The sequence below is a fragment of the Saccopteryx bilineata genome, chromosome 10 (genome assembly GCF_036850765.1).
Source record: "Saccopteryx bilineata isolate mSacBil1 chromosome 10, mSacBil1_pri_phased_curated, whole genome shotgun sequence".
NCBI classification, from domain to species: Eukaryota; Metazoa; Chordata; class Mammalia; order Chiroptera; family Emballonuridae; genus Saccopteryx; species Saccopteryx bilineata.
The window spans coordinates 54162931-54176512 of NC_089499.1; the positions used below are offsets into that span (position 1 = coordinate 54162931).

A 13582-nucleotide genomic window follows, 5' to 3' on the forward strand; every position below is an offset into this window, starting at 1 on the left:
GAAAAATCACATATTTGGGAGTCAAAGAGACGTGAGTCCAAGTTTCACTTCTACCATATTTTAATGAGCAAATAATCACTTCTGAGGCTCTGTTTTATGTGGGCATTATAGATCATCATAATGATATATATGTTTACCATATGACTATCAAGGGATTAAATGATGCAATCTATTTGCAATGGTCAGCAAAATACCTTGCCCCTATTAAAGCAAACACTCAAGGCATTAGCAAATTAATATTAATAAGAAAGAGATGAAAACAAAACTCAGGGGACTGACTGCCACTCCAGGGGTCCCAGTAGTCATAATAACTTTCTTCCATTCAACCCGCTCTCTTCCTAATTAAGACAAAGAGAAGAATATGAAAAAATTAGGATAAACACTTTGAAAATAGTTTTATACCTCCCAAATAAATAGATTACACAAATAAAAAAATGATTACTTCTGCATAAATATGAAAAGACTAGTTCTGCATGTTAGTTCTCTAGAAAACCAATTTATGGTTCTAAGATGCACCTTACCACCCAGGATCAATGACATCATTGTAAATGGGAACGTCACCAACATATAATCAGCAGCTAAAGTTAAATGCTAGTGAAGCCTCATGGGTTTGACAGAGAAAGCTCAGGTTGATTATTATATGTTAAAATAAGGTAATAAGAGGTTCTTCACCTACAAAAATGATTTGAAGATCCAGAACTTCTATAATAATCTTATACAAATAACCCATTGGAAATTTATTTTAGAAGTTTTTTTAATAAGAAAGCATTTTCTGTATAACTTTAAATGCACTGTTGCTGAGCACGATTCAACAAAACTCAAATGAATAACTACAGAACTACATGCTACCAGGAGATAATTGTACTTCAGGATGAGTAAGACCCTATACTTGACCTCAAATAAATTAACATTAAATAGAGTGGATGAGTCATGGACAGAATTTAAGAATACTAAAAGGCCAAGGCAAGTACCAAAAGGAACATGTGGGGATTCTTAAGAAGGAAATATAATATTAGTTGATTCTGGAAAGGCTGAAGAAAGTAAGTTTTAGTCCTTGAAAAAGTCTCCTCCTCTCCCCTCCTGTAACCAAGTGAGGGGCATGGAGAATAAAGGGCTATGAGAATCAAAAATCTTTTCTGCTCTTATTGGAGAGCCTGGAAGGTTTTCTTACCAGGGTGTGTTATTATAATGTAGGGGTGGGCAAAAGTAGGTTTATAGTTGTTTGGACCGGCAACCTCAGCATTTCCAGGTCAACACTTTATCCACTGCACCACCACAGGTCAGGTTATAGTTGTTTGGGTAAAAAATAATATAACAATTAATAAATAATAATACAAGAATAGACTTTGTGTTTTGTGTACTCACAACAGTAAACCTACTTTGCTCACCTCTGTATTTAAGGGCTCTTGAGGTCAGAGAAATAGAGATTTCAAAACCTGATTCCAACTCTTAATATGTTTCAAGTTGCTTATCTTTTTGGTACTTCAGTGCCTGTCTGTAAAATGGGGCTGATAGAGGCTCCTACCTCAATGTTAAAACAACATGACATGTGCACACACCAGGCTAAGTTTGGTGCCTGAGACACAGGAAGTGCTCAGGGTGATGTGACAGTAATGGCAATGTGGATGGTGATCGTGGTGGTTTGGGTACCACCCCCAGCACTGGCTCTGGCTGGAAGCACCGCTGATCCTCCCCTGGATTCAGGAGGCTTTCCATACAAGCAATGCTTGATCATGTGAGCTGACTGTCCAAGTAATTACTTGCAATCTGAGAAAAGGAAGGACCCAGATTTGCTCAAATACATAATATTAGTAGTGGTAGTAGTCATGGAAGCTTAAATTTATTCAGTGATTACTAAATGCCAAACAATGTGCTGAATGTTTTAAAAGAATTTATTCACCTATTACTCTCAACAACACTAGGAAGTGAACCCTAATTCCTTTCTTTTAGATGTGTAGTAAGGTACAGAGAGTTTACAGCAAGCACTTGAGATCTCACTGCCACTATGTGATGGTAATGAGTTCAATTTCAGTCCATCTGACTTGTTCTTAGTCATAAAAGTATACAATTACACATTTTCCCCTTTGCCCGATTCTCCTTCTGAAGTTTGAATATCTCAATTTGTCCCCTGGGTGGAAAAGAAATTTTTTTCTCCTCAACCCTGCTTGGCCTCAATATCCAACTTAACAGGAATTGTTTAAATAAGCAGCAATAAATACTGTGTCCTGGTAAAGCCACCTTGATGACTAGGGGTGACATACCAGTGAAACCAAATGCTCTATCAGAAGTCTACCTTGTCCAGAAACATGACAGCAATGGGAGTTGGGGAGTAATGGGATACAGCGTAACAAAGATAGGCAAAGATAGTGATAAGACCTGGAGTGATGATGATGATGAGAACAACACCGCCACCATAATAAATAGACCTTACTGTGCTCTAGGCATTGTATTAAGTGCTTGGCAATGGTAACCTCATTGGACCTTGAAAACAGGCCTAAGAGGATAGATGGAGTATCATTATGATCATTTGATTAGCAAGTGGAAAGCAGGGATTTGAACTATGCCATGCACCTACAGTCTTAGCCATAATGCTATGCTACCTTCTGAAGATGGAGAAATTCCAATAATCTTTCCTTATAACCCACTCCAAACTTAAGTAAGTCTGAGAAGAAGAGAAAGCAAGTTTGGAGAGAGGCAGCTCAGGCAGTGCCAATCATTTCAACATAATGTTCTTTGCTTAGAAGATACAATTCTTTTTTTTTTTTTCTTTTCAGAGACAGAGCGAGAGTCAGAGTGCGGCGCACTCAACTGGCGACCTCAGGGGTCTCAAACCTGAGTCCTCCGCATCCCAATCTGATGCTCTATCCACTGCGCCACCGCCTGGTCAGACCTAGAAGATATAATTCTTGTGATAACTTTCTCAACCGATTATCAAGAAACAGGAAGCAAGACTGTAAGCAAGTCCCTGCTTATGAGGACTGTGGGCAAGCACATCTGATATTGGGCTTCAGCATCTCAGAAAACATGGTTCCAGTAGGCGTACACACTTAGGAGATCTTTCCACCTACCAAACCCACGAGCAACATTTTATTTTCATATCATCACTTTCCATGGTTCCGCTCTTCTCATGCCTGTGATTCACCCTCTGGTCTTTTCTTTTCTCCATCTTTTTTTTTTTTTTTTGGTACAGAAAGATGCCAAATCTGCACTTTCTGATGTGAAAGGATGTGTTAGGAGAGGGAGCCATGGTGCCTCAATGTTTTGTATTTTTTTCCATCTTAATTCCAATTAATTCTGTTATGCCAACTCTACTGAACTTAATTATAATGAATATGAAATTACACAATTATCCTCTGTTCTATTCTTCAGATGCTATATTTTGATAAAATTTACTACATGCTGCTCTCCTTGAGCACTAGAAATAGATGTCTATTGATATAAATTTGTTATAATTACAATTAAAATATAGTTTACATAATGATAGTGTTAAAATGAAATTATACATGTGCAGAAACAATGTGGTCATGCATTTTTTTTAGTATAAGTACATGTTTAGACCAATATCTGGTAGCCAAGTGAATAAGGAACAGAATTTTGGTTTAACTACAGTGGCTTTTAAATGGCTTGCAAATACCTAAAGGGAGCTCAGAACCAGTGAGATAAAAGTTTCCCCAACATGTTTTCAATTGCAGAGTGAATGAAAGATGTGAAATCCCTGATAAAAGTGTTCAAAGTAGTTACTCATATGGCTATTACAAGACAAGTGCATTATTTTTACTTGAACACTGGGGGTAACTGCTTAAACTCGAATGCATTGGTTTTCAACCTATCTACACTTCATGACCTGTGAAAATGGGAGAATTATTTTGGGAACAGCTAAGGCAGAAATCACCCTAAACATAGAAAATTTGACTAAGATTATTGGGTCTATAATCTTCATCTAACATCACTGTGGTTAGCTCTTTTGCAAACTGGAACAAAATTTTTGGTGGACTGGTCTGTGGACCACGGGTTGAAAAACACTGCTTTAACATATATCAGAATTGCAAATTCTCCACTGAGTTTAGTGAGACATAAAATATATATATATAAAATTATATATATTTACACATATATATAAAATTGTATGTATTTACACACATATATAAAACTATATATATTTGTATATAATTGTACTGAACTAGATTGTTCACAATTATTTCTAATTAATGAGGTATCCTATCATAACTAAAACTTTATACAAAATGTGGTTATAGCTACAATATCAGAGCGAAAAGTAGGAGATTGGAATGTTTACTCTAAATGTTTGCAGTTATGGTGTCTTGACTAAACAAATGTGTCACAAATACTATTATAATAATGTGACACAATTTTGTTCAGTTTTACTGTGAATACAAACTAGAAGTGTCCCTTAATTAGCTCAGGTTTGATCTGCATAGTTCTACATATATGTAGATATTTTTAAAAAAATATATATAGTCAGCCTTTTGTATCCAGGGGTTTTTGTATCTGCAGATTCAACTGACTGAAGTTAAAAAATAGTATTTTTGACCTGCGATTAGAAGTCAACCAAGGCAGAGGGCTGACTGTATGCATTGTTCTATACCACTTTATATAAGGGATTTGACCATTGTGGATTTTGGTATCAGTGAGTGTGCAGGAACCAGTTCTCTGCAGATACTGAGAGCCTACTTAGTTTTTGGGGAGTTGGACATTATATGTGGATTTTTGACTGCATAAGAGGGTTGGTGCCCCAATCCCCATACTGTTCAAGGTTCAATTATACAGGATTTTTTTCATTTTAGATAATTGTTTTTAGCTAATAGTTATGAAATGTTTTGAGTGCACAGTGCTAATCACATTACTTCATTTAATCTTTACAATGACACTTCCTTGTATCCATTCTTAACATTTTCATTTTATTAAAATGTAGCCTTAGTCTAGATCTTTCTTCAGAACTATGGACTGGCACATACAACTGTATATTCAACATGTCTACTTAGATATCAAGAAAACCTCTCAAATTTTGTATTTCCAAAACTGATCTTTAGTTCCCCAAATATGTTTCTTCATAAGTCTTTTCCCTTCCGGGTAAAGTAACTTCACCTTTCCAGTGGCCCAGGCTCCAAATCCTGAATTCTTCCTTTTACATCTCACATTCAATTCCCAGGGAATGCTGTCACAACCTTCCAATCCTGCCACTTCTTAGAACATCTGAGGTTAACACCATGCACAAACCACCAATATCTGTCTTGTACACATTAGTAATCACCTTTTGAGGTTCTCTCTGATTCCCCTTTTTCTCCTTATCCTCAATACCACAGATCAACTTGTTACTCTAAAACAGAAGACTGATTATGGGACCTCTGTGTTAAAACCCTACCAGTGGCTGTCTATATTTAGAGTAAAAGACAAAATGCTTGTGCTGGCCTTCAAGGACCTACCTAATCTAGTCCATCACAGTTCTAACCTCAAGCCCTCCTGCTGCTCCTCCCTTTCCTCTGACTTAACCAGCCTTTGTGGCCCCCTAGCATTCCTCTAACCTGCCATACATATTTCTGCCTTAGAGTTTTGACACTGGCTGCTCCAGCTCTCAGGGTGCAGTCTCCCCCAAATCCCTCTGACAACTCCTTCACTTCCAGTCTTTGTCAAATGTCACCTTATGACATCTATCCTGACTATCCTGTTTAAAATGAGAACCACCTATACATCCCTTCAGCACCCACAACCCAATATTCTTCAGTGCTCTAGATTCTTCTCCTTAGCCCAGAGCACTCATCAACTGCTAACATATCACAGGATTTATTTATAACACTCATCTGTTTCCACATGACAGTGTAGACTAAGAAAGAGAAAGGAGGGCAGGAGAAAGAAAGGAAGGAAGGAAGGAAGGAAGGAAGGAAGGAAGGAAGGAAGGAAGGAAGGAAGGAAGGAAGGAAGGAAAGAAGGAAGGGAAAGGAAAGGAAAGGAAAGACAAAAAGCTCTTGTCTATTTTATTCACTGCTAGGTCCAAGAATGTATAATAGTGTATATAGGAATGCTTAAATATTTCTGGGAAAGAAATACAGATGAGGAAACTAGTAGTAAACCTAGAAAGTTTAAGAAACTTCCTCAAGGTTCTGCAGCTAGAAAAGGATCATAATGGAATTCAAACTTAGGGCTGGCTAACTTCAAAGCCCACTGTTCTTAGCCTCCCTGGTATCTTAGTTCATGGACTTTATGATTTGCTTTAAGCAATGCCATGGGAATTCTATTCCACTGAGTTTTATCATTGAAACAAAAGAAACAAAAAAGTAGAATCCAGCATTGCTTATTATGGTAATTTTACAGAAAATTTAGTCAATAGTGACATTTAAACACAAGTGACATTTAATGGCAGTATCATAATAATAAAATAATAACTTAAATAAATGTATTAAATATTCATCGCTTACTAAGCTCAATGCTAAAACATTCCCATGCATGTTTTGTGCAATCTTGACAATTATTTGATCAGGCAGGTATATTTTTATTATCCCAATTTTAAAGATAAGAAAACTAATGAGAGAGACATGATACCTGTTTGATCACAGTCAATTTAAGGTCTAACTTCACTACCTGACTCTTCATCCCTCCATGAAAATGAAAATTCTGATAAGTACTTTGATAGAAGCATGTTTTCTACTGGAAAACATCCTTCACTATATCTACCTGTGCTAGCAGAACATAATCCATTTTAAAACACAACAACAATGTTTAAATAGTACTTTAATAAAGAAAATATTTATACCTAAACAATAATACAGAAAAGCAGGCTGAGCCTTTGAAGTGGCTTTCTCTCTATCTTCCATCAAGATCAAGAGAAAAAAATCAGCAGCCACACAACAAAGAAAGCATAACACCCAGATATGGAGAATCCTGCAAATGACCAATTATAAAACTATTACACTGCAGCGCTTTAATAGCAACAGGCAAAATAATCCATTAAACTGAAAATTATCCTACTCTTCACTCTGAGGCCCACATAAACATTAATGTTGCATTTGTAAGGATGTATTTCATGTGCTCTATCAACTTGACTTCCAGCAATTGTATTAATACAGTCCTCTCACTTTGCACACATATCTGAATGATGGATTTCCCTACTTGAGATCTGTAGAAAGAGTACAGTGGGTGAAATAAAGTTTAGAAAGAGCCATCATAATCCATAATAACTGGCACTGAATCAAGACAAAGAAAAACACCTTTTCTCATTTGTAGGAAGTCTACCAGATATTTATTGCCTACACACAGGGCTACCTGTTGAACAATGAAGAAAACGTATCTTCCACTTGAAGGTGAGTATTTATGTGCTTAAGTTTCTATGAACCCACAGATTTAATCTTGTTTTAAAACTGAAAATATTATCTCTCCTAACAGATATGGTTAAGCAGTCACCAACTTTGATGTCTTTAAGCCACAGTAATCCCAGGGAGGGCAAATCTATAATTATTTTAAGCATTTCCACATTTGTACAAAAATCAAGCAGTATGCTTAGTGATTAACTACCTGGGTATTGTCAGACAAATCTAAGTTTAAATCTAGACTCTGACCTGCTACATGATTTGGGGTTATGAGAATTCTTTTCTTTAACTGTACTACAGGGATGAAAATAAGCTCTTTGCAGGAGTATTGTAAAAACTAAATAAGATGAAGTATTTATAGTACATTGCACTGTGAGAACTTAATTATTATTATGGTCACTACTACTATTATTGAAAATAAATTAGGACTCTGCTCTCCTAAAATGAGGTATGTATCCTATATCATTATAACCTTATATATTTTATTTTTGACCTTATAATCTCGATCCAAGAAACATTTAGTAGTAAATATAATTGAAAGGAGTTTACTTGTCAAACATGGAAATAACATAAGTAACATAATAATGCGTGCTGACACAATACTCTTCTCAGATAAATATTAACTGTAGAAAGATATTATTGTTTTGTGGGGTTTTTAAAAGATTTTATTTATTCACTTTAGAGAGAAGAGAGAGAAGAGAGAGAGAGAGAGAGAGAGAGAGAGAAGGGGGGCAGGAAGCATCAACTCCCACATGTGCCTTGCCCAGGCAAGCTCAGGCTTTAGAACTGGCAACCTCAGCATTCCAGGTTGCTGCTTTATCCACTGCGGCACCACAGGTCAGGCTGTTTTATGTTTCTTTAAGTGCATAAAACATACATATTTACTGTGCCAATCGGCAAAAGGTACATTAAGTAATTAATCTGACTACATTATATGAATGTCCTCTTAAACAGTAATCATTTGTACATTTTAGTTGTTTTGAAAACGTGTTTACAACTTTTTTTCCTATTTAAAGTAAAAAAGGATGAGAAGCAGAGTTAGGCTTGATGCTTACTATAGTGACCCAGGAGTTTAATGTACTTTATACTCCATTATGCCATGAAAATGTTTCTGTGCCCTGGGGACATCAACAAAAGATTTGCTTTAATGAAAGAAACCAAGAATATTCTAAAGCTTCCAAACAGAAGGCCTACAGGCTGCAGATCACATCAGAAAGTGTCTGCCTTCCCTCTCTACTGCATCAAGATGGGAAAGATGGGAAACACTGAAAACTAAAATAGAAATGTTGGGAAGAGTAGGGAAGAATGTCAAGTGTCCAATATCCCATATGTGGGCTAGAAGAATTATACTTAAAGTAAAAAAAAAAATGATCAGATATTATTTTTCACCTGAATTCCAGCCAGTGGACTTTACATAAACATAGGAAATTGGCTGTTGTAGCTATGATGCTTTCAGCATGGCTAAAAGGAAATTTTAAAAACAAACAAATAAAAAACAGTCCTGGGATCTCAAGGATGCAGGAAGAGTCAGCTGGATGTGGGAGCCACAGAATACAGATAGAGCTCTGGCTCTCTCCAGCTCTCAGCCCTGCTCACCACACCGTGACTTTTTTCTACAGAACGTCTCTTCTGTTGGATGACCACTGGGAGTCTCAAAGTCATATCTCCCTAGCTTAGAAATTCCAGAGAGAAGAGACACTTAGTCGGCTTTTATTTGACAGGAAAGTAACGAACTATAAAAATGATTCCTGAAAGTATAGTCTTTTGACAGAAAAGTCTTGGGGATGATTCTGATAGGCTGAGCCAAGGTCAGATGTCTATACCTGAACCAATCATCTCTGGGGTCAGAGAGGAAAAAGCATGTCATTCGCAGTTTTCCCAAAGAAAAGCCTGGTGTTCTTGCAAGATGAAAGGGAATAGGACACTGAATAATAACAGCTACTTCTGCAATGATAAGCCCTACCTTCTTAGCTCCTGTCCCATGGCATAACAATGCAGTAAATCAACCTAGGTGGTCATTTTCCTCATCACTAGCCTGAATTGGTATCACTAAGGAGCATGTTGGTAAAATAAGAAGGGAAAGTCTGAGTATGGGACATCAGATAGACTAACGTTCACTACGACGGTTATGTGAAACTGTGTCTCTAAAATGTCCCCCCAAACCTACTCAACTGTTCAAAGAGGCGCCTGGAGATACAACCTAATGGGGTTTTACCAGGGCAGGTTTTCTTCACGCTAAACTCTGACACAAAGAAATCCGTCTTCTAGAAACTACATTTTTTAAAGAAAAAAAATCAGATGAAGAAAGTGAGCCTAGAAAAAATTAAGTGACTTATTAGAATAACACAGCTAATTAATGGCAGGTTTGAGATGAGAACATACTTTGTATAATCTGACTACAGTCTTTTCAATCCATGACAAAAAGAAAACTAAAGCATTTATGATTTATTTAACTCTAAATTGTTTATAAAGTTGAATTAAAGGCGTCCTCTATGTCAATTTTTCTTGAAGAAAAAATGTCAAAAGATATTCTGATTGTATGAGTATGCACACATAGAATATACAAGGAAGTATCCTCAAATATAGTATGTGCCTATCTCTTTTCCTTCCTTCTCTGCTCTTTTAAAAAATGCCCCTTTAAAAATTGCCCACTCACCATCTGTTAGGTAAATTTCCTGAAACACAAAAAAATGGAGGCAGAGATTGTTATAGAGACTATTCCAAATGGCACTGACACCTATATTTATGAAATTTTAAAAAGAGTAGGTGAGAGTTGCTCTTAAAAAGTCCACTATAGTAATACCATACCATCCCAGGTACCTAGCTCTATCCAACTGCATTAGATAAACAGATAGATGATAGATAGATAGATAGATAGATAGATAGATAGATGATAGATAGATGATAGATAGATAGATAATAGATAGATAGATAATAGATAGATAATAGATAGATAGATAATAGATAGATGAGATAGATAGATAGATGATAGATAGATAGATAGATAGATAGATAGATAGATAGATAGATAATAGATAGATGATAGATAGAAATGCAGAAAGACAGGCAGATAGGCAGAAAGACAGATAAATAGGAAAATAAGAAGAACATTAGGCACTTATATATAAAATGTTGCTCCAAAAGTTTGAGGTAATATTCAAGCTTCTATAGAAAGAAAGAAAAAACATTTACAAATTTATAAATGAATTTCATTTATGGTATAAGGTCCACAGGTTTAGATTTGCAATTTGCTTCAATAAGGGTCAAGTTGACCACTTTTTCCATGTACTTGCTTTTGAGAAAATAAAACTCAAACACATGCCATTCAATTCCAAGTCTATAGCTCAGACTATGACACTACCATGAAATATTGTTCATTCAGAGTCAGGATGTAGCAAGAGTAATTTATAAACTCAGAGTATTTGCTCTCAAGTCAGTAATAGAGAAGCCTTGAATAAAAATGTTCCCATTACTTTCCACTATAATGTATCTTGCTTATAGCCCATGAAATAGTGGGCAGGGGATTTAGCCTCTGGGCATCATATTATGTAAGCTTTCCACTTTTAGCCATCCCCAGTCTGTGATTATTTTTAAGATATGTTACTTATAGTCAATATTAATTTACATTTAATCTTTCTTAGCATTAGAGAGTATTATTTTGTACAGGCTCAGAAACAAATCTCCAGAAAATTCCTCCTCGGTGCTTCTTTGAGCCTGAAAATGCATTTCAGAACAGTTACAGTGACTTAATTGTAGTTGGCAGAGCCCTGGCCATGCACTAATTTCATTAGCCTCAAATTCCTGGATTTGAAAGACCCACTGAATATGATTTCTTTCCTCTGACATGTCACTTACTAACCAATTCAGAGTGCAGATAGAGGGGGCTGGGGGGAGGGACTTGCTTAGCTTATATCCTTGGTCTGGTACACCAGCAGGCCAGTGAGAATTTGAAGTTATAGACACTATTTACATCGGAGCATTCATTCTTGCCCAGGTCCTAACTGTCAAGGAAGAACTTCATTCCAAGCTTTGCTGGCAGCAGCAGCATTTATTCTGTCTATTACTATCTCATTACTCCCTCCTGTCCTTAGCACCCCCCATTTAAGTCAAGCATTCCTTCCACTAGCCGAGAAGCTTATCTCATCATACATTTTGTCTTAGATGATAAATTTGGCATGGTCCCCACAGCAACCCACAGGGACTGGGGAAAAGAGAACTTGAGTCTCTGGAGAGCTAAGAATTCAATCATTTAGAGGAGTTTCTTTTTTATAGGACAATCTTAATTGCGCTGAATCCAGCAATCCCAGAGAAGATTCACCTACTGTTCTTTTCTGCTCTCCCTAAATTGGCTGTGCCTCTGAACAATGGGTCTGTATACCAAACTATTCACTATTCTCTCTATTCATTTTGCAGGCTTACACAGCCTGAGAACCTGGGGATTGGGTTGTGTGCCAGGAGCCCTTAAGATCACATGTAAAAAGGCCACTATATATTCCAACATGAGCCATGCTTAAATTAACCAGGATGCCCACACCAATGGTAATACCTAGTTTGCAGCACAAGCTACAAGTTGGTGTAGTCTTTCTATTACCAGCTTCTTCTCAATAAATGCAGGTGAAAACTGGGGGCTCTTTATTCCCCTCAGCTGTTCAATCCTACATGAATAGCTGCAATTTGCAAATTAGAGGAAAATGACAGAGTTTTCCCCGAATGGCTTTGCTCCCAGCCCAGCCCACGCTGCTCACACTAGCGCTGCATTCCTTTCCTTCCCAGCCCAGGGAAGGGGGAAACTAACTGTGAGGCAAACTGGGTTTCCCTCACAAGTGCCCGAGGTTCACAAACCAGAGAGGAATCAGCTCCCCCTGGAATCTTTTTCAGCAAACACAGTCCTTCAACCTAGTCTGCAATCCCTCTCCCGACTTTAGCATTTCACTCTTTTTTTTCTCTCTCTCTTTCTGACAGGCCCATCTGCAGCACTGCCATGCTCTGAGTGAAGACAGAAACAGGAAGCAAAATAATTTAAGAATGCTCAACAGCAAACATATCTTCAAGCCCCAGGATTCTGGAAAAGCCTGTGAATTGTCCCCCTGGGATTCTCTGATGATCTCTGACCTCACTCTCTCCGCAGCGATGCCCCCTCAAGTTGTCTAGCTCTGAGCTCAGGGATGAGGAAAGCTTCGGCGTTTTGCTCTCAACAACCCAAGCTCTTCCTGAAAGCACCAACTCAGAGTGAAGACTGTCCCCAAAGCACTTTTGGGTTTGCAAACATCTAGGGATCTCCATGATGGCCTCCTCAGGAGGTGTTCGGGAGGCTCAGACCTCAGAGAGACTGTACCAGGCTGCAGCCTTGGAAGGCACCCCTCCTTCTGGCGCAGAAACAAACTTCCCACTCCCGGGAGCTGATGTGGTGACAGCTTGAATCTCACGAGGAGTCCCCTCCAGAAACCCAGCACCACTAGGAAAAGCACTTAATGGAGAGCCAATTCTTTAATACGGGGAGCATAAGGGCACCAGAGTCGCTGGAACATCTGGAGAAGGGATTACTTGGGTCTGGGTACTAGCCGGCAGGAGAGAGCTGTGCATTAGGAAAGGATCATCTCAAGACAAATAAACAAAAAGCTTGAGATGGGTGTAGAGAAGGAGAAAAGAGGCAGAAATTGAAAGGGAGGAGAGAAATAGAGGAGGGAAAGCAGGGAGAAAGAGGAGAGAGAAACAGGGAGAAACAAGGAGAAAGGAAGCCACAGTCTCGCAGACCCTGCAACTAAATGTCTGAACCCCAGAGCCATTCATTTGTACTCAAGGCAGCTCAGGAGCCAGGGGGCAGAGGACGCGGGCACGGCGGTGCGGGAGCACTGCGGTAGAACCCCCCGCTCAGCTGCCCCGTCACCCTTCCTCCCCTCTCGCGGCTGCCCTCCGGCGCCTGGAGCCGGACCACCGGGCCTTGCTCAGCGCACCCCTCTCACTGCTCTGCGCCCCGGGAATCGTCCCAGGAGCCAAGGACTGGATTTGGGGGCTGCGATAGGGAGGTCGTGGGAAAGGACGGGCGGAGGAAGGAGGCAGCGAAAGCGATTTTGTTTCGCAGTTAGCATGAGCTCATCTCTGGCTCCGAAGTGGCAGGAGTAGAAAGCTGATCGCCCAGCTCCTGCCAGTGGCTGGACTGCAAATGCCGTTTAGACGGTGCAAACCTTTGCTCACTGCAAATCACCAGGGGGTCACGTCTGCGGGGGCATCTCCCCACTCGGGGAGCGTCCCCGCGCCTT

At 38.7% G+C, this 13582-nt stretch overlaps 1 protein-coding gene across 3 annotated transcripts in view; it reads right to left on the bottom strand.

Annotated features, from left to right (window-relative positions):
- The window catches only part of GRM7 (glutamate metabotropic receptor 7), a 1011140-nt gene that overhangs the window by 996200 nt on the left and 1358 nt on the right, over nucleotides 1–13582 (bottom strand). The window lies entirely within an intron of this gene.